At 36.7% G+C, this 19,493-nt stretch overlaps 1 protein-coding gene across 2 annotated transcripts in view; it reads left to right on the forward strand.

Annotated features, from left to right (window-relative positions):
• Positions 1 to 19,493, forward strand: part of PLOD2 (procollagen-lysine,2-oxoglutarate 5-dioxygenase 2) — a gene marked incomplete at its 5' end in the record, with an annotated part of 107,053 nt that overhangs the window by 63,261 nt on the left and 24,299 nt on the right. The window lies entirely within an intron of this gene.

Raw genomic sequence — 19,493 nt, forward strand, 5'->3', positions numbered from 1 at the left:
AAGTCTCATCAGCATTTTAAAGACCCTCAAGCCTTTCTTATCCTAGAAACCCAGCCAACACAAACTGCAACATCCTTTTCAATCTACCTTGCCTCCCAGCCTGCCTGTCTTTTTCCCTCCCCTTCACAGCCACACTCTTTAAAGTAGAGACGACTCACTGCTACCACTATTCCTCTTCCCATCACCCCCAGGAATGGCTCCTGTCAAGGTCTGTTGTGACATCCTTGTTGAGTAGCAGACACTCATCAGCCCTCATTTCTCTTTCATCCAAAGATAACATTTGATGATGTTCATCCCATTTGGTCCAATTTGAAATACTTCCCTTTGCTTCCATGATGCTCTGCTGGTTTCTCTAATAATTTTCTGGCCTTTTCAGTCTCTCTCTTTCTCTTTCTTTTTTTAATATACATTTTTAAAATTTAACACTCTGTGTGTGTAGGGGGTTTCAGGGGTTGGGTGATCCTCTTCCTGCATTGTTGGTTTTTTTTTTAAACATCTTTATTTGACGTATAATTGCTTTACAATGGTGTGTTAGTTTCTGCTTTATAACAAAGTGAGTCAGTTATACATATACATATGTTCCCATATCTCTTCCATCTTGCATCTCCCTCCCTCCCACCCTCCCTATCCCACCCCTCCACGTGGTCACAAAGCACTGAGCTGATCTCCCTGTGCTATGCGGCTGCTTCCCACTAGCTATCTACCTTATGTTTGGTAGTGTATATATGTCCATGCCACTCTCTCGCTTTGTCACAGCTCACCCTTCCCCCTCCGCATATCCTCAAGTCCATTCTCTAGTAGGTCTCCTGCATTGTTTTAGTTAAGTGTTCTGCAGGTGTCTGTCTGAGACATCTTTCTTTTTCCCAGCTACATGCATTCTTAGGTAATCTGCTTCATTCCCAAGTCAGCAGCGCTGATTATTTTCAAATCCTTGCTGTAGCATCTATCTTTCCTGAGCTGTGGGTGTGAATACCCAGTTGTTGGATTTATCTGTGTGTCATACAAGACCTGGAGGTCAGAACCTTCAGCTCTGCCTCTCCTTCCACCCACTTGATTAACCAGAACCTGGGTTTTGTTTTGACCGTATTTACCTCCCATTCCCAATCCAAAAGACATCCTTTCTAACTCCCATGCATGGTGGTTTGTCTAATTTGCTTAGAGTCAAGAGCAACCTCCTTAGTTCAGGCCACCTGCAACCTCCCACCAGTAGCAATCACCCACTAGCAGTCTGGAACTTGACTATTCTGCTGAAGCAGAAACCCAGTTACATTACTCACCTGTGTTATGCCCTCTATAGACTTAGGTATGAAGTTCCACATTCTCAACTTGGTTATTTTTTTGTTTTTTTTTTTTGTTTTTAATTTTGCTTCTGGTTTAGGGGTCCCAAGTCTACCATCCTATCTACTCCCCCACTCCTGATACTGTAATATCTATACAGAATATCTCATTCTCAATTCTCTCCCTCAGCTCCTGCCATACTGAGTTAATTTGAACTTTGTAAATGTTTCATGTGTCCTCTGTCTGCAAGTCTTCTGTACATGCATTTCACTCATTCTGGAGTTCTCTGACCTAATTCCCACTTGCTGTACCCATCTATCAGTGCTGTTCATCTTTTACGTGTCAACTTTGCTTTAACTCCTTAAGTCTCCTGAATGCCTTTATAATATCTGGAACTTTGTCCATCACAGAACATAATACCACACGTTGAACAGGGATGGAACTGAACTTTTTTTTTTTTCGTCTCTCACTGGGTCTTTAGCCTAGGAATTACAGAAATCATATCTATCCTGTTCACTTTTTGTTTTGCCAGGGTCCAGCACATATATTAGCCTTTCAATAAATTGTGATTGAATGTCAGAGTCTATAAATAATCTAATGACCTAGCATTATTCTTGGGAATGGTGAGGTAGATTTTCTTCTGGCAGGGCAAAATAGTCATAAAATTTCTGTGGGTTCCTGTAACTGTACCTAGGCAGATAAATGGACTTTTACAACTGGACATCTATAACTAAATAGTGTGCTATTTCTCCTTGGTAATGTAATATTTTAATGAAATTTAAATGTCTTTAAAGAGGGTGCTTGGTCACAATTTAGTTATTGTGAGTGAGGCCTGATATTCAGTGATTCCATTGTTTTCACCAATTTTTTCCAAATTTCCAGGATAATGCTGATAGGAGTTTTACAAAGCGATTGAAAGACTTCTCATAAGAAAAGGAGCTCTAGTCCTCAGTCATTTAGAAAGACCTGTGTGTACTAAGAAATTTTAAGTCTTCCAAGAAACATTTTCAGTTTGGGCTATCACTGTTTCTGGCATTTCAAGCAGTATGATGATCCTATTATATTTTCTGTGACATGATTTTATCATTCTATTTGGCAGTAAAAATGCAGTAATTTTTTATTGTAAAAATTATGTTTGGTATAATATAAAATTTGAGAAAGGATTATATAAATAAGCATTCAACTAATGCTAATACTTTAGGAATATGTTAAAGTTAAATAATATCATATTTTCCTCTGTGTTCAGGATAATGAGGAAAGAAAGCAGATTACTCATTTTAGGTATACCCTTTTTATTTAACCATCATAAAAGATGAAAGGATTTTTATATGATATTTTGTAATTTAACTTATTATTTTATTTACTAAGAGATGATTATAATGTCAGTAAGTCATAACCTTCATGCGAATGTTAATATTTAAGCCATTTTTTTCATTTAAAAGTATACATAGTCTGAAAAAAATATACATAATCTATAAATGATAAATTGTTTATAATGTGTTTATAGACAAAAGTATGTAAAGGTGAGTTTATTTCTTAGTTACTTTCTCTAAATCTCATGCTATTAGGAATAACAACTTTTAAATTATAAACAGTTTTAAAAATCAAGTATAATCCCACTACCTTCTCATATTGTTTTCATTCATAGTTGCTTTCAGTATTTATGTCCTTGTGGTATATAGATATGAGTATTAATACTTTTCATTTGTTTTCATAATGGTGTATAAACAATTTTGTGCTTTTTAATTACCATTTTATTTGAAATACGTTTTTAATTCTACATAATTATTTTCATACTTGTCTAGATAGAATGTAATATAAATCAGCTTTTAGATAGAAACCATGACTTCTGGTTTGAAATTTTACTTTTTATTCTTGAAACTTATTTACTGTTAGTAACACATCATACGATTTGAATATTTGAACACCTAACTTTTTCTTTTAAATATCAGTCATTATGAGATTGGTAGTATTTTTTTAACATCTTTATTGGAGTATAATTACTTTACAAGGGTGTGTTAGTTTTTGCTTTATGACAAAGTGAATCAGTTATACATATAGACATATGTTCCCATATCTCTTCCCTCTTGCATCTCCCTCCCTCCCACGCTTCCTATCCCACCCCTCTAGGTGGTAACAAACCACCAAACTGATCTCCCTATGCTATGCAGCTGCTTCCCACTGGCTATCTATTTGACGTTTGGTAGTGTCTATATGTCCATGCCACTCTCTCACTTTATCACAGCTTACCCTTCCCCCTCCCCATATCCTCAAGTCCATTCTCTAGTAAGTCTGTGTCTTTATTCCCGTCTTACCCTTAGGTTCTTCATGACCTTTTTTTTTTTTCTTCTTCTTAGATTCCGTATATATATGTTAGCATACGGTATTTGTTTTTCTCTGACTTACTTCACTCTGTATGACAGACTCTATGTCCATCCACCTCACTACAAATAACTCAATTTCGTTTCCTTTTATGCCTGAGTAATATTCCATTGTATATATGTGCCACATCTTCTTTATCCATTCATCCGATGATGGACACTTAGGTTGCTTCCATCTCCTGCTATTGTAAATAGAGCTGCAATGAAAATTTTGGTACATGACTCTATTTGAATTACGGTTTTCTCAGGGTATATGCCAGGTAGTGGAATTGCTGGGTCGTATGGTAGTTCTATTTGTAGTTTTTAAATATAATTTAATATAGATTTGTAGTTTTTAAATATAATTTAATATAGATCCATTGATCTATATTTCTGTTTTTGTGCCAGTACGAAACTGTCTTGATTACTGTAGCTTTGTAGTATAGTCTGAAGTCAGGGAACCTGATTCCTCCAGCTCCATTTTTCGTTCTCAAGATTGCTTTGGCTATTCAGGGTCTTTTGTGTTTCCATACAAATTGTGAAATTTTTTGTTCTAGTTCTGTGAAAAATACCAGTGGTAGTGTGATAGGGATTGCATTGAAGCTGTAGATTGCTTTGGGTAGTAGAGCCATTTTCACAATGTTGATTCTTCCAATCCAAGAACATGGTATATCTCTCCATCTATTTGTATCATCTTTAATTTCTTTCATCACTGTCTTATAATTTTCTGCATACAGGTCTTTTGTCTCCTTAGGTAGGTTTATTCCTAGATATTTTATTCTTTTTGTTGCAGTGGTAAATTGGAGTGTTTTCTTGATTTCACTTTCAGATTTTCCATCATTAGTGTATAGGAATGCCAGTGCATTAATTTTGTATCCTGCTACTTTACCAAATTCATTGATTAGCTCTAGTAGTTTTCTGGTAGCATCTTTGGGATTCTCTATGTATAGCATCATGTCATCTGCAAACAGTGACAGCTTTACTTCTTCTTTTCTGATTTGGATTCCTTTTATTTCTTTTTCTTCTTGATTGCTGTGGCTAAAACTTTCACAACTATGTTGAATAAGAGTGGTGAGGGGGAGAACCTTGTCTTGTTCCTGATCTTAGTGGAAATGCTTTCAGTTTTTCACCATTGAGGACGATGTTGGCTGTGGGTTTGTCCTATATGGCCTTTATTATGTTGAGGAAAGTTCCCTCTATGCCTACTTTCTGCAGGGTTTTTATCATAAATCGGTGTTGAATTTTGTCGAAAGCTTTCTCTGCATCTATTGAGATGACCATATGGTTTTTCTCCTTCAGTTTGTTAATATGGTGTATCACATTGATTGATATGCATATATTGAAGAATCCTTGCATTCCTGGAATAAACCCCACTTGATCATGGTGTATAATCCTTTTAATGTGCTGTTGGATTCTGTTTCCTAGCATTTTGTTGAGGATTTTTGGATCTATGTTCATCAGTGATATTGGCCTGTAGTTTTCTTTCTTTATGACATCCTTGTCTGGTTTTGGTATCAGGGTGATGGTGGCCTCGTAGAATGAGTTTGGGAGTGTTCCTCCCTCTGCTATATTTCGGAAGAGTTTGAGAAGGATAGGTGTTAGCTCTTCTCTAAATGTTTGATAGAATTTGCCTGTGAAGCCATCTGGTCCTGGGCTTTTGTTAGTTGGAAGATTTTTAATCACAGTCTCAATTTCAGTGCTTGTGATTGGTCTGTTCATATTTTATATTTCTTCCTGGTTCAGTCTTGGCAGGTTGTGCATTTCTAAGAATTTGTCCATTTCTTCCAGGTTGTCCATTTTATTGGCATAGAGTTGCTTGTAGTAGTCTCTCATAATGTTTTGTATTTCTGCAGTGTCAGTTGTTACTTCTCCTTTTTCATTTCTAATTCTGTTGATTTGAGTCCTCTCCCTTTTTTTCTTGATGAGTCTGGCTAATGGTTTATCAATTTTGTTTATCTTCTCAAAGAACCAGCTTTTAGTTTTATTGATCTTTCCAATCGTTTCCTTCATTTCTTTTTCATTTATTTCTGATCTGATCTTTATGATTTCTTTCCTTCTGCTAACTTTTGGGTTTTTTTGTTCTTCTTTCTCTAATTGCTTTAGGTGCAAGGTTAGGTTGTTCATTTGAGATGTTTCCTGTTTCTTAAGGTAGGATTGTATTGCTATACACTTCCCTCATAGAACTGCTTTTGCTGCATCCTATAGGTTTTGGGTAGTCGTGTCTCCATTGTCATTTGTTTCTCAGTATTTTTCGATTTCCTCTTTGATTTCTTCAGTGATCACTTCATTATTAAGTAGTGTATTGTTTAGCCTCCATATGTTTGTATTCTTTGCAGATCTTTTCCTGTATTGATACCTAATCTCATAGCGTTGTGGTCGGAAAAGATAGTTGAAACAATTTCAGTTTTCTTAAATTTACCAAGGCTTGACTTGTGACCCAAGATATGATCTATCCTGGAGAATGTTCCATGAGCACTTGAGAAAAATGTGTATTCTATTGTTTTTGGATGGAATGTCCTATAAATATCAATTAAGTCCATCTTGTTTAATGTGTCATTTAAAGCTTGTGTTTTCTTATTTATTTTCATTTTGGATGATCTGTCCATTGGTGAAAGTGGGGTGTTAAAGTCCCCTACTATGTATATGTTACTGTCAATTTCCCCTTTTATGGCTGTTAGTATTTGCCTTAGGTATTGAGGTGCTCCTATGTTGGGTGTGTAAATATTTGCAATTGTTATATCTTCTTCTTGGATTGATCCCTTGATCATTATGTAGTGTCCTTCTTTGTCTCTTGTAATAGTCTTTATTTTAAAGTCTATTTTGTCTGATATGAGAATTGCTACTCCAGCTTTCTTTTGATTGGCATTTGCATGGAATATCTTTTTCCGTCCCCTCACTTTCAGTCAGTATGTGTCCCGAGGTTTTAAGTGGGTCTCTTGTAGACAGCATATATATGGGTCTTGTTTGTGTATCCATTCAGCCAGTCTGTGTCTTTTGGTGGGAGCATTTAATCCATTTACATTTAAGGTAATTATCGATATGTATGTTCCTATTCCCATTTTCTTAATTGTTTTGGGTTTGTTATCCTAAGTCTTCTCCTTCTCTTGTGTTTCCTGCCTAGAGTAGATCCTTTAGTATTTGTTGTAAAGCTGGTTTGGTGGTGCTGAACTCTCTCAGCTTTTGCTTGTCTGTAAAGGTTTTAATTTCTCCATCAAATCTGAATGAGATCCTTGCTGGGTAGAGTAATCTTGGTTGTAGGTTTTTCTCCTTTATCACTTTAAATATGTCCTGCCACTCCCTTCTGGCTTGCAGAGTTTCTGCTGAAAGATCAGCTGTTAACCTCATGGGGATTCCCTTTTGTGTTATTCGTTGTTTTTCCCTTGCTGCTTTTAATATGTTTTCTTTGTATTTAATTTTTGATAGTTTGATTAATATGTGTCTTGGCATGTTTCTCCTTGGATTTATCCTTATGGGACTCTTTGTGCTTCCTGGACTTGATTAACTATTTCCTTTCCCTTATTAGGGAAGTTTTCAAGTATAATCTCTTCAAATATTTTCTCAGTCCCTTTCTTTTTCTCTTCTTCTTCTGGGGCCCCTATAATTCGAATGTTGATGCATTTAATGTTGTTCCAGAGGTCTCTGAGAGTGTCCTCAGTTCTTTTTATTCTTTTTTCTTTATTCTACTCTGCAGTAGTTATTTCCACTATTTTATCTTCCTGGTCACTTATCCATTCTTCTGCCTCAGTTATTCCGCTATTGATCCCTTCTAGAGTATTTTTTATTTCATTTATTGTGTTGTTCATCATTGCTTGTTTCCTCTTTAGTTCTTCTAGGTCCTTGATAAATGTTTCTTGCATTTTCTCTATTCTATTTCCAAGATTTTGGATCATCTTTTTTATTCTGAATTCTTTTTCAGGTAGACTGCCTATTTCCTCTTCATTTGTTAGATCTGGTGGGTTTTTGCCTTGCTCCTTCATCTGCTGTGTGCTTCTCTGTCTTTTCATTTTGCTTATCTTACTATGTTTGGGTTTTCCTTTTTGCAGGCTGCTAGTTCGTAGTTCCTGTTGTTTTTGGTGTCTGTCCCCAGTGCCTAATGTTGGTGCAGTGGGTTGTGTAGGCTTCCTGGTGGAGGGGACTAGTGCCTGTGTTTTGGTGGATGAGGCTTGATTTTGTCTTTCTGGTGGGCAGGTTCACGTCTGGTGGTGTGTTTTTTGGGTTGTCTGTGGCCTTATTATGATTTTAGGCAGCCTCTCTGCTAATGGGTTGTGTTGTGTTCCTGTCTTGCTAGTTGTTTGGCATAGGGTGTCCAGCAGTGTAGCTTGCTGGTCATTGACTGAAGCCAGGTGTTGGTGTTGAGATGGAGATCTCTGGGACATTTTCGCTGTTTGATATTACATGGAGCTGGGAGGTCTGTTGTGGACCAGTGTCCTGAAGTTGGCTCTCCCACCTCAGAGGCACAGCACTGACTCCTGGCTTCAGCACCAAGAGCCTTTCATCCACACGGCTCAGAATAAAAGGGAGAAAAAGTAGAAAGAAAGAAAGAAAGAAAGAGGATAAAATAAAATAAAGTAAGATAAAATAAAATAAAGGTATTAAAATAAAAAATAATTATTAAGAAATAAATTTTTTTTTAAAGTTAAAAAAAAAAAAGGAACTGACGGACAGAACCCTAGGACAAATGGTGAAAGCAAAGCTACACAGACAAAATCTCACACAGAAGCATACACATACACACTCAAAAAAGAGGACAAGGGGAAAAAATAATATATGTTGCTCTCAAAGTCCACTTCCTTAATTTGGGATGATTTGTTGTCTATTCAGGTACTCCACAGATGCAGGGTACATCTAGTTGATTGTGGAGCTTTAATCCGCTGCTTCTGAGGCTGTTGGGAGAGATTTCCCTTTCTCTTCTTTGTTCTCACAGCTCCCAGTGGCTCAGCTTTGGATTTGGCCCCGCCTCTGCGTGTAGGTCGCAGGAGGGCTTCTGTTCTTCGCTCAGACAGGACAGGGTTAAAGGAGTAGCTGATTTGGGGGCTCTGGCTCACTTAGGCCCTGGGGAGGGAAGGGTACGGATGCGGGGCGAGCCTACGGCTGCAGAGGCCGGCGTGATGTTGCACCAGCCTGAGGCGCACTGTGCGTTCTCCTGAGGGAGTTGTCCCTGGATCCCGGGACCCTGGCAGTGGCGGGCTGCACAGGCTCCTGGGAGGGGAGGTGTGTGGAGAGTGACCTGTTCTCGCACACAGGCTTCTTGGTGGCGGCAGCAGCAGCCTTAGCGTCTCATGCCCGTCTCTGGGGTCCGCGCTCTTAGCCGCGGCTCGCGCCTGTCTCTGGAGTTCCTTTAAGCAGCGCTCTTAATCCCCTCTTCTCGGGCACCAGGAAACAAAGAGGGAAGAAAAAGTCTCTTACCTCTTTGGCAGGTCCAGACTTTTTCCCTGGACTCCCTCCTTGCTAGCCGTGGCGCACTAACCCCTTCAGGCTGTGTTCTCGCTGCCAGTCCTCTATTGGTAGTATTTTTATACAAACACGTTAAATGTAAGAAGAGCACATCACCTAATTTGCACATGAAAACAAGTCATTTCTGAAACGAATTTGATTTACAATCTAAATAGGGATCATAATTTTGTGCATATAAACCTCAGTGCTTGGGTCACTATGACCTTGAATAATTGGATGAGTTGAAAAAAATAAAGAAAAAAGTAAGAAAGAAAAGATTCAGTTGGAAAAGTTTCTCTGCCAATGACATGACATCACCCTTGGAACCATTTTGATATTGTGAAAAAAGGATCAGGAAAGTACTACCACCTCGTAGCTGGGGACTGCCCATAACAGCCTAACTACATAAACAGTTTTCTGTACTTTCCAAAGCTGCCAGCATAAATGTCTGAGATTTTTAATGAAGAAAACAGACGTAAATGGAGGGTGGTGGTGATGGTAACCTCTGCCTGTGTGATGAGAGATCTAAAAGAGGGAGGTTTCCAGTCTTAATTATCTATGAAAATCAAATTTAGGTGAAAAGTAGAAAGTAGAAAAGTTATAATATAGTTTTAATTCTGAGAAAACTAAATGTAATGCCTTCTATGCTCTAACCTTTTAAAAAAGAGATTGATCATTTTCATATTCACACAGGGATCCTAAGAGACAGATCAATAATTCATGAAATAAATATTTATTTCTTATGAGATTTCTGAGATGAGGAAAGTGCCAATGTTTATATATAGATGGGAATTCTAGATATGTCCAACTCTGTGGGGGATTTTTTTTCTTTCTTTTAAAAAAATTCTTTCCCAGGATATATAAAACACTAGCCTTTAAAAAATTTCTCACTATCCTTTTAAAAAATTCCTGTTAGAAATAATGCTTAATAGAGAATCCATTTTCGCATGGACCTTTTTATTTTCTTCAAAACCATAATATTATATAGAACATGAATGATTAAATTAATGTTTGCACTTTAGTTTGACAACAGTAAAATTTTTGTTTTTGTTATAGAGGCATATTCAGATGACCACATTGACTCTTGAAATGTCATTAATGAATGTCATAACTACATATTTCCTGCCTTGTATTGAATAATTTGTTTCCTGAATTATGTAGTTCAATAAGGATGTGAATGAGTTATCTTTTCCACGTCTTATGATTGTGCTGTACAGAATAATGGAACTGTCTACAATATCTGTAAAACACAAAGGTTTTCTCATTGTAATTAATACGGTACTTGTTTCAATAGCATTTGCTTCAGTTTTAGTACAATAGAAATATTTGGATAGAATACCAGATATTTGAGAGGAATTGGATAAAATGGTACTGGACTAATTTCCTCATCTATTCTATACCATAACATCTCTTTTAGGGTCTTAGGAAGCTAGAAAAAGGCAGTTGGCACTTCTGTACATTTTTGACCATCATATTTAATGTATAAACATTTTTTTGTTTTGAGTTCGTTTCGCATTTTCAGTGAAAAGTTAATGATTGTATAAACAGAGTGAGGATTTTAGGTGCTTCCTTTTAACAGTAATATAAAATTACAGCCAAAGCTAGTTTGCTTCAGCTTCATTGTGTTGAGGTGAGATAATTATAGTTTATGACAAGAAATAATAAAAAAATTAAAAACTATAACTGTTCCTACCACTACAGATATTAAAATTGCAGTAGAATGTGTAGTAATTTTTTAAAGAAGATTGGCAGAATTTTCCCTAAAATATTTACACTCTAGATATATTCAAGATTTTTTTTTTGAGGGTTCAGAGCATCTCTCAGTGTGTTTACCTCTCTCTGTCATCCATCTTCCCTCACCTTCTCCTAAACCCAAAACATACACAAGGACTCAGATTTTACATGTAAAATGAATGCCAAAAGATGCTTAAGGAGAAGGGGAGATAAGTCACGAAGGAGATGCTCTGAGAGATCTGAAAGGAGTAAGTGGGGAAGCAATATTGTACTTTATTTTTTTTCCTTCCAGTCTTACAATTGATATACAGCACTGTATAAGTTTAAGGTGTATAGCATAATGATTTGACTTACATATATCATGAAATGATTACCACAATAAATTTAGTAAACATCCATTATTTCATATAGATACAAAATAAAAGAAAAAACAATTTTTCCTTGTAACGAGAACTCTTAGAATTTATTCTCTTAACAACTTTCATGTATAACCTACAGCAGTGTTAATTATATTTATCATGTACATTACATCCCTAGTACTTATTTATCTTATAGCTGAAGTTTTTACCTTTTGATCACCTTCATCTAGTTTCTCCTCCCCTGCCTCCTGCCTCTGGGAACTGCAAATCTGATCTCTTTTTCTGTGAGATTGTTTGTTTTTGAAGTATTGCCTAAAACACCATGTTAGTTCCTGGTGCACAACATAGCGATTCGATATTTCTATACATTACAAAATGATCACCACAATAAATCTAAGTATCATTTGTCACCATAAAAGGTATTACATTATTATGGACTATATTCTCCACGCTGTTCATTTCATGCCCATAGCTCATTTATTTTGTAACTGCAAGTTTGTACCTCTTAATCTCCCTCATCTAATTCTCTCACCTCACCACTCCCATCCCCTCTGGGAACCACCTGTTCATTCTCTGTTATGACTGTTATTTGTTATGTTTGATCATTTGTTTTGTTTTTTAGATTACACATGTAAGTGAAATTATATGGCATTTTTCTTTCACTGTCTGACTTATTTCACTTTGAATAAAACCCTCTAGATTCATCCATGTTGTTGCAAATGGCAAGATTTCTTTCTTTTTATGGCTTAGTAATATTCCATTTTATATATGTATCACCATTTCTGTATATTAATACATTCATATATTGGTGGACATTTAGGTTGCTTCCATATCCTGGCTATTGTAAATAATGCTGTGAACATAGGAGTGCATGTATCTTTATGAGTTAGTGTTTTTGTTTACTTGGAAAAAATACCCAGAAGTGGAATTACTGGATTATTTTGAGGGACCTCCATACTATTTTCCGTAGTGGATGCACCAATTTACATTCCCGTCAACATTGCATGAGGGTTCCCCTTTTTCCACATCCTTGCCAACACTTATTTTTTTTTGATAATAGCCACTTTAATAGATGTGAGATGATATCTCATGTGTGGTTTTGATTTGCATTTCCCTGAGTGATTAATTATGTTGAGCATCTTTTCATGTGTTCGTTGGCCATTTGTGTGTCTTCTTTGGTGAAATATCTATTCAGGTCCTCTGCCCATATTTCATTGGGTTGTTTGGTTTTTTGATGTTGAGTTGTATGAGTTCTTTGTATGTTTTGGATATTAACCCCTTATTGGACATATCATTTGCAAATATCTTCTCCCATTCAGTGGGTGACCTTTTTGTTTTGTTGATAGTAGTTTCCTTCACTGTGCAAAAACTTTATAGTTTGATTTAGTCCCATTTGTTTATTTTGATTTTGTTTCCCTTGCCTGAGGAGACATATCCAAAAAATATTGCTAAGATCAGTGTTAAAGAGTATACTACCTATGTTTTCTTCTAGAAGTTTTGTGGTTTCAAGTCTTATATTTAGGTCTTTAATCTTTTGTGAGTTTATTGTTGTATATGGTATGAGAAAGCAGTTTGATTCTTTTACATGTAGCTATCCAGTTTTCCCAATACCATTTATTAAAGAGGCTGTCTTTTCTCATTGTATATTCTTGCCTTCTTTGTCATAGATTATTAACCATATAAGCATAGTTTTATTTCTGGGCTCTCTCTTTTGTTCCATTCATCTATGTATCTGTTTTTGTGCCAATACTATACTGTTTTGATTACTGTACCTTTGTAGTACAGTTTGAAATCAGGGAGCATGATACTTCCAGTTTTGTTCTTCTTTTTTCAAGATTGCTTTGGCTATTTGGCACCTTCTGTGGTTCCATATAAATTTTAGGATTATTTGTCCTAGTTCTGTGAAAAATGTCATGGATATTTTGATAGGAATTGTGTTGAATGGAGATTGCTTTGGGTAATATGGACATTTTCACGATATTAATTCTTCCAATCTGTGAGCATAGTTTATCTTTTCATTTATTTGTGTCTTCTTCAGTTTCTTTCACCAATGTCTTATAATTTCCAGAGTACAAATCTTTTACCTCCTTGGTTAAATCTATTCCTAGGTATTTTATTCTTCTCGATGCAATTGTAAATGAAATTGTTTTTTAAATTTCTCTTTCTGATAGATCATTATTACTATATAGGAATGCAACAGATTTCTGTATATTGTTTATATCTTGCAACTTTTCTGAATTCATTTAGTAGATCTAATAGTTTTTTTGTGGAGTATTTAGGGTTTTCTATATATAGTATGATGCCATCTTCAAACAGTGGCCCTTTTACTTCTTCCTTTCCAACTTGGATGACTTTTATTTCTTTCTCTTGCCTAATTTCTCTGGCAGTGATTTCCAAACTGTTGAATAAAAATGGGGAGAGTGGGCATCCTTGTCTTCTCCTGATCTTAGAGGAAATGCTTTCAGCTTTTCACCATTGAGTATGACAGTAGCTGTGGGTTTGTCATATGTGGCCTTTATGTTGAGGTATGTTTCCTCTATAACACTTTGTTGAGAGTTTTTGTTGTAAATGGGTGTTGAATTTTGTCAGAATTCTTTCTGCATCTATTGAGATGATTATATGATTTTTATCCTTCTTTTTGTTAATGAGGTGTATCACATTGAGTGATTTGCATATATTGAACCATTCTTGCATCCCTAGAGTAAATCTTACTTGATCATGAGGTATGATCCTTTTAATGTATTATTGCATTTGGTTTGCTGGTATTTTGTTGAAGATTTTTGCATCTATGTTCATCAGTAATAATCACCTATAATTTTCTTTTTGGTAGTGTCTTTGTTTGGTTTTGGTATTAGGGTAATGCTGGCCACATAGAATGACTTTGAAAGCATTCCTTCCTCTTCAGTTTTTTGAAATAGTTTGAGAAGAATAGGTATTAAGTCTTCTCTAAATGTTTGACAGAATTCACCTGTGAGGATGTCTGGTCATGGACTTTTATGTGTTGGGATTTTTTAGATGTTTGATTCAATTTCTAGTAATGAGTCTGTTTAGAGTTTTTATAACTTTCTGATCATTCTTGGAAGATTGTATAGGCATACTTCATTTTATTGCACTTTGTTTTATTGCACTTCACACATACGTTTTTTATAAATTGAAGGTTTGTAGCAACCATGTGTTGAGTAGTCTATCAGCACCATTTTTCCAACAGCATTTGCTCACTTCGTGTGTCTGTGTCACATTTTGGTAATTCTCATAATATTTCTAACTTTTTCATTATTGTTTTGTTTGTTATGGTGATCTGTGACCAGTTAGCGGTTATGGTGATAAGTGATCTTTGATATTACTATGTAATTGTTTTGGGGTGTCGTAAACCTCACCCATATAAAATGGCAAACTTAATCGAATATTGAAATGATGACAAATCATTTAGAATATTACATAAATGTAGTTTTAAAGCAGCGGCATGGTTTGAGAGGTTTACTCCAGATTTGAAAAGAGTTTTGCTGTGGGTAAAGTGCTATTAAACAGCACTGCATGCTACAGAGAAATAATTTGTGAAAGGAAGAGTCAGTTGATGTGGCCAACTTCATTGTTGTCTTATTTTAAGACATTGCCACAGTCAGCCCACCCTCCAGCAGCCACCACTCTGATCAGTCAGCAGCATCAGCATTGAGGCAAGACCCACAACCAGCAAAAAGATTATGACTTACTGAAGGCTCAGATGATGGTTAGCAATTTTTAGCAATAAAGTATTTTTTCAGTAAGGTATGTACATTGTTTGTTTTAGACACAATGCTATTGCACACTTAATAGACTACACTATTGTGTAAACAAACCTGATATATGCACTGGGAAGCCAAAAAATTTCTGTGACTTGCTTTATTGCAACATACGTTTTACTATGGTAGTTTGGAACTAAACCCGTAATATCTCTGAGGTATGCCTGTATGTTTCTAGGAATTTATCCATTTCTTCTAGGTTGGCCAGTTTGTTGGCATATAATTGTTTGTAGTAATTTCTTATGGTCCTTTGTATTTCTGTGGTGTCCTTTTTAACTTCTCCTTCATTTCTGGTTTTATTGATTTGGGCTCTCTTTTTTTTCCTGAGTTAATCTGGCTAAAGGTTTGTTGATTTTGTATCATTTCAAAGAACCAGCTCTCAGTTTCATTGATTTTTTTTTTCTTTTTTTTATTATCTATTTCATTTATTTCCACTTTCATTATTATTATTTCCTTCCTTCTACTAACTTTGGGTTTTGTTTTTTCTTTTTCTAGTTCCTGTAAGTGTAAGGTTAGATTGTTTATTGTTTTCTGGTTTCCTCAGATAGGCCGGCCTGTATCACTGTATATTTTCCTCTGAGAACTACTTTTGCTGCATCCCACAGATTTTGGATCCTTGTTTTTCCATTTTCATTTGGAGATATTTTTTATTTCCTCATTGGTTTTTTCAGTCACCTATTGGTTGGTTACTAGTATATTGTTTAGCCTTCACATGTTTGTATTTTTTGCATTGTTTACCCCTTGTGTTGGTTTCTAATCTCACGCCCTTGTGGTTGGAAAATATGCTTGATATGATTTCAGTCTTAAATTTATTGAGACTTGTTCTGTGGCCTAGTGCATCATCTGTCCTGGGAAGTGTTTCATGTGCACTTGAAAAGAAAGTATATTTTGCTGCTTTGGGATGGAATATTCTATACAGATCTATTAAGTCCATGTTCATTGCAGCACTATTTACAATAGCCAGGACATGGAAGCAACCTAAGTGTCCATTGACAGATGAATGGATAAAGAAGATGTGGCACATATATACAATGGAATATTACTCAGCCATAAAAGGAAGTGAAATTGAGTTGTTTGTAGTGAGGTGGATGGACCTAGAGTCTGTCATACAGAGTGAAGTAAGTCAGAAAGAGAAAAACAAATACCATATGCTAACACATATATATGGAATCTAAAAAAAAATTGATTCTGAAGAACCTAGGGGCAGGACAGGAATAAAGACGCAGATGTAGAGAATGGACTTGAGGACATGGGTGGGGGAAGGGTAAGCTGGGACGAAGTGAGAGAGTAGCACTGATATATATACACTACCAAATGTAAAATAGATAGCTAGTGGGAAGCAGCTGCATCGCACAGGGAGATCACCTCAGTGCATTGTGACCACTTAGAGGGGTGGGATAGGGAGAGTGGGAGGGAGACGCAAGAGGGAGGGGATTTGGGGATATATGTATACATACATTTCACTTTGTTATACAGCAGAAACTAACACAACATTGTAAAGCAATTATACTCCAATAAAAATGTTTAAAAAAAATTGAAAACATAAAAAAAAAGAAAGGTCCATATGGTCTAATGTGTCATTTAAGGCCAGTGTTTCCTTATTGGTTTTCTATCTGGATGATCTGTCCACTGATGTAAGTGAGGCATTAAGGTCTTCTACTATTATTGTGTTACTGTCAGTTCCTCCCTTTATGTTTGTTAGTATTTGCTTTATGTGTTTAGATACTCCTATGGGTGTGTGTATGTACATGTGTGTGTTGTTCTATCTTCTTGCTGGATTGATCCCTTTCTCATTATGTAATATCTTTGTCTCTTTTTACAGTCTTTGTTTTAAAGTCTATTTTGTCTGATATAAGGATTGCTATCACCAATCTCTTTTCATGTCTGTTTGTATGGTATGGAATACCCTTTTCCATCCCCTCACTTTTAGTCCATGTGTGACATTAGATGTGAAGTGAGTCTCTGGTAGGCAGCATGTATATGGATCTTGTTGTTTTTATCCATTCAGCCACTCTATTTTCTGGATTGCAACATTTAGTCCATTCACATTTAAAGTAATTATTGATAAGTATGTACTTACTGCAGTTTTGTTAGTTGTATTCTGGTTATTTTTGTTGTTCTTCTGTGTTCCTTTCTTCTCTTGTGATTTGGTTACTTTCTTTACAGTTAATGTTTGTATTACTTCCTCTTTATTTTTGTGTATCTAATATCAATTGGTTTATGGTTACCATGAGGTTCTTATGTAACAACCTATGTATATAGCAGTCTATTTTAAGTTGATCATTGCTTAAGTTTGAGTGTATTCTTAAAACACTACAGTTTTATTCCCCTCTGCCATGTTTTATGTTTTTGAGGTCATATTTTACATCTAAAAAATTTTGTGTATCCTTAAATAATTATTGTAGGTATATTTGATTTTACTAGTTTTTTATTTTAATCTTCATACTAGCTATATAGTTGGTTGATCCATTACCTTTACTTTGTATTTGCCTTTACTGGTGGCATTTTTCTCTTGCATAATTTTCATATTTCTGGTTATGTTCTTGTCTCTTCTGCTTAAAGAAGTCCTTTTAACGTTTCTTAAAAGGTTGGTTTAGTGGTGATGAACTCATTTACTTTTTGCTTGTCTGGTAAACTGTTTATCTCTCCTTCAATTCTGAACATTAACTTTGCCAGCTAGAGGTTCTTGGTTGTGTTTTTCCTTTAAATTCTTTGAATATGTCATGCCACTACCTTTTGGCCTGCAAGTTTTCTGCTGAAAAATCAGCTGATAACCTCACTGGTTTTACCTTGTATGTGTCAAGTTGTTTTTCTCTTGCTGTCCTTAATACTCTCTTTATCTTTAACTTCTGACATTTTAATGATAGTGTATATGTGAAGATCCCCTTGGGTTCACCTTTTAGGAATTCTCTGGGATTCATGGACTCAAATGTATTTCCTTCACCAGTTTAGGGGAATTTTCATCCATTGTTTCCTCAAACAGGTTTTCTCTCCCTTTCTTTCTCCTCTTTCTGGGACCCCTATAATGCAAATGTTAGAATGCTTATTGTTATTCCTGAGGGTCCTTAAACTATCCTCATTTTTGAAAATTCTTTTTTCTTTTTTGCTATTTTGATTGGGTGATTTCCATTACCCTGTCCTCCAGATTGCTGATCCTTTCCTCTGCATCATCTAATCTGCTGGTGGTTCCCTCTAGTTTCTGGTTTTTCTCTATTTCGTTTAGTTTTTTCTGAGGTTTTTGTCTTGTTCTTTCATTTGGAACATATTCCTTTGTTTCCTCACTTTACCTAATTCTCTGTGTTTGTTTCTGTGTATTAGGTAGATCAGCTATATCTCCTGGTCTTCAAAGAATGGCTTTGTATAGAAGGTGTTCTGTGGGGCCCAGTGGTGTGGTCCTTCCTGGTCACCAGAGCCAGGTGCTCCAGGAACATCCTCTGTGTGGGCTGTCTGCATCCTCCTGTTGTGGCTGGGCTGCAGTTGCTGTGGGTGCACTAGTGTATGGGGCTGGTCCCCAGTACAACTGGCTATAAGGCCTGGCCACAACAGTTGTGGGCACTCTGGTGTACTGGGTTGGCCAATGGGATGGGACCCTCTTTGGGGAGACACTGGTGCTGACCAAGGGCACCTGCTGGGACTGGCAGGGTGAAGGGCTGCTTTAGTGGGGCTCTGGTGCTGGATGAGGGTGCTTGTTGGGACTGGCAAGGTAGGGGGCCACTTTGGAGGAATGCTGGCTATGTCAGGTCCATTGGCAAACCGGAGTGGGGCAAATGGTACATTAAGTTTGATGGAGAGAGTCAGAAATGTCACCTGCTAGTGCCAGGTTGCTAGGTAGAAGGTGAGCCAAATAAAAACAAAACAAATAAAAACACTGGCACCTGCCAGCCCCTTTATACCCAGAGAAAGTTGCAACAGATCCCTGCCCCTCAAGCACATGCCCTAAAATTAGTAAATGAATTTCTTTCTTATATCACCCAGGCACTTTTCTAACTGCTGCCTCTGCACTGGGACTTGGAAAGAGTGAATCTGTGCATGTGCCCTTTAAGAGCAGAGTCTCAGTTTCCTACAGCCCTTCTGCTCTCCTGCACATAAACCCCAATGGTTTTAAAGCCAGATGTTATGGGGGCTCATCTTTCTGGTGCAGGTCTCCCAGGAAGGGGGGCCCAAGGTGGGGCTTGGACCCGTCGCTCCTTGGGGAAGACCTCTGGGGCTCTGATATCCCTCCCACTTGTGGGTTCCTTCACTGGGTACATGGGTTCTGATTAGACTGCTTCTCTGCCCTTCCTACCTGTCTCATTGTAGGTTTTTCTTTTTATCTTCAGTTGTGGAAAGTATTTTCTTCTAGTCTTCAGGTCATTCTCAGAGACGGTTCTCTATCTGTAGTTGTAATTTTGGTGTATCTCTGGGAGGAGGTGAGCCCAGGGTCTTCCTTCTCTGCTATCTTGTTCTACCCCCACTTTAGTTTATTATTGATATGATCTGTGACGTGGCTCTAATTAGGACTTGTTCTAGATCTGTTTTAATCTGCAGGCTTTCTTTTCTTCACGTTGGTG

Source organism: Grampus griseus (genome assembly GCF_964374135.1).
Source record: "Grampus griseus genome assembly, chromosome: 5".
NCBI classification, from domain to species: domain Eukaryota; kingdom Metazoa; phylum Chordata; class Mammalia; order Artiodactyla; family Delphinidae; genus Grampus; species Grampus griseus.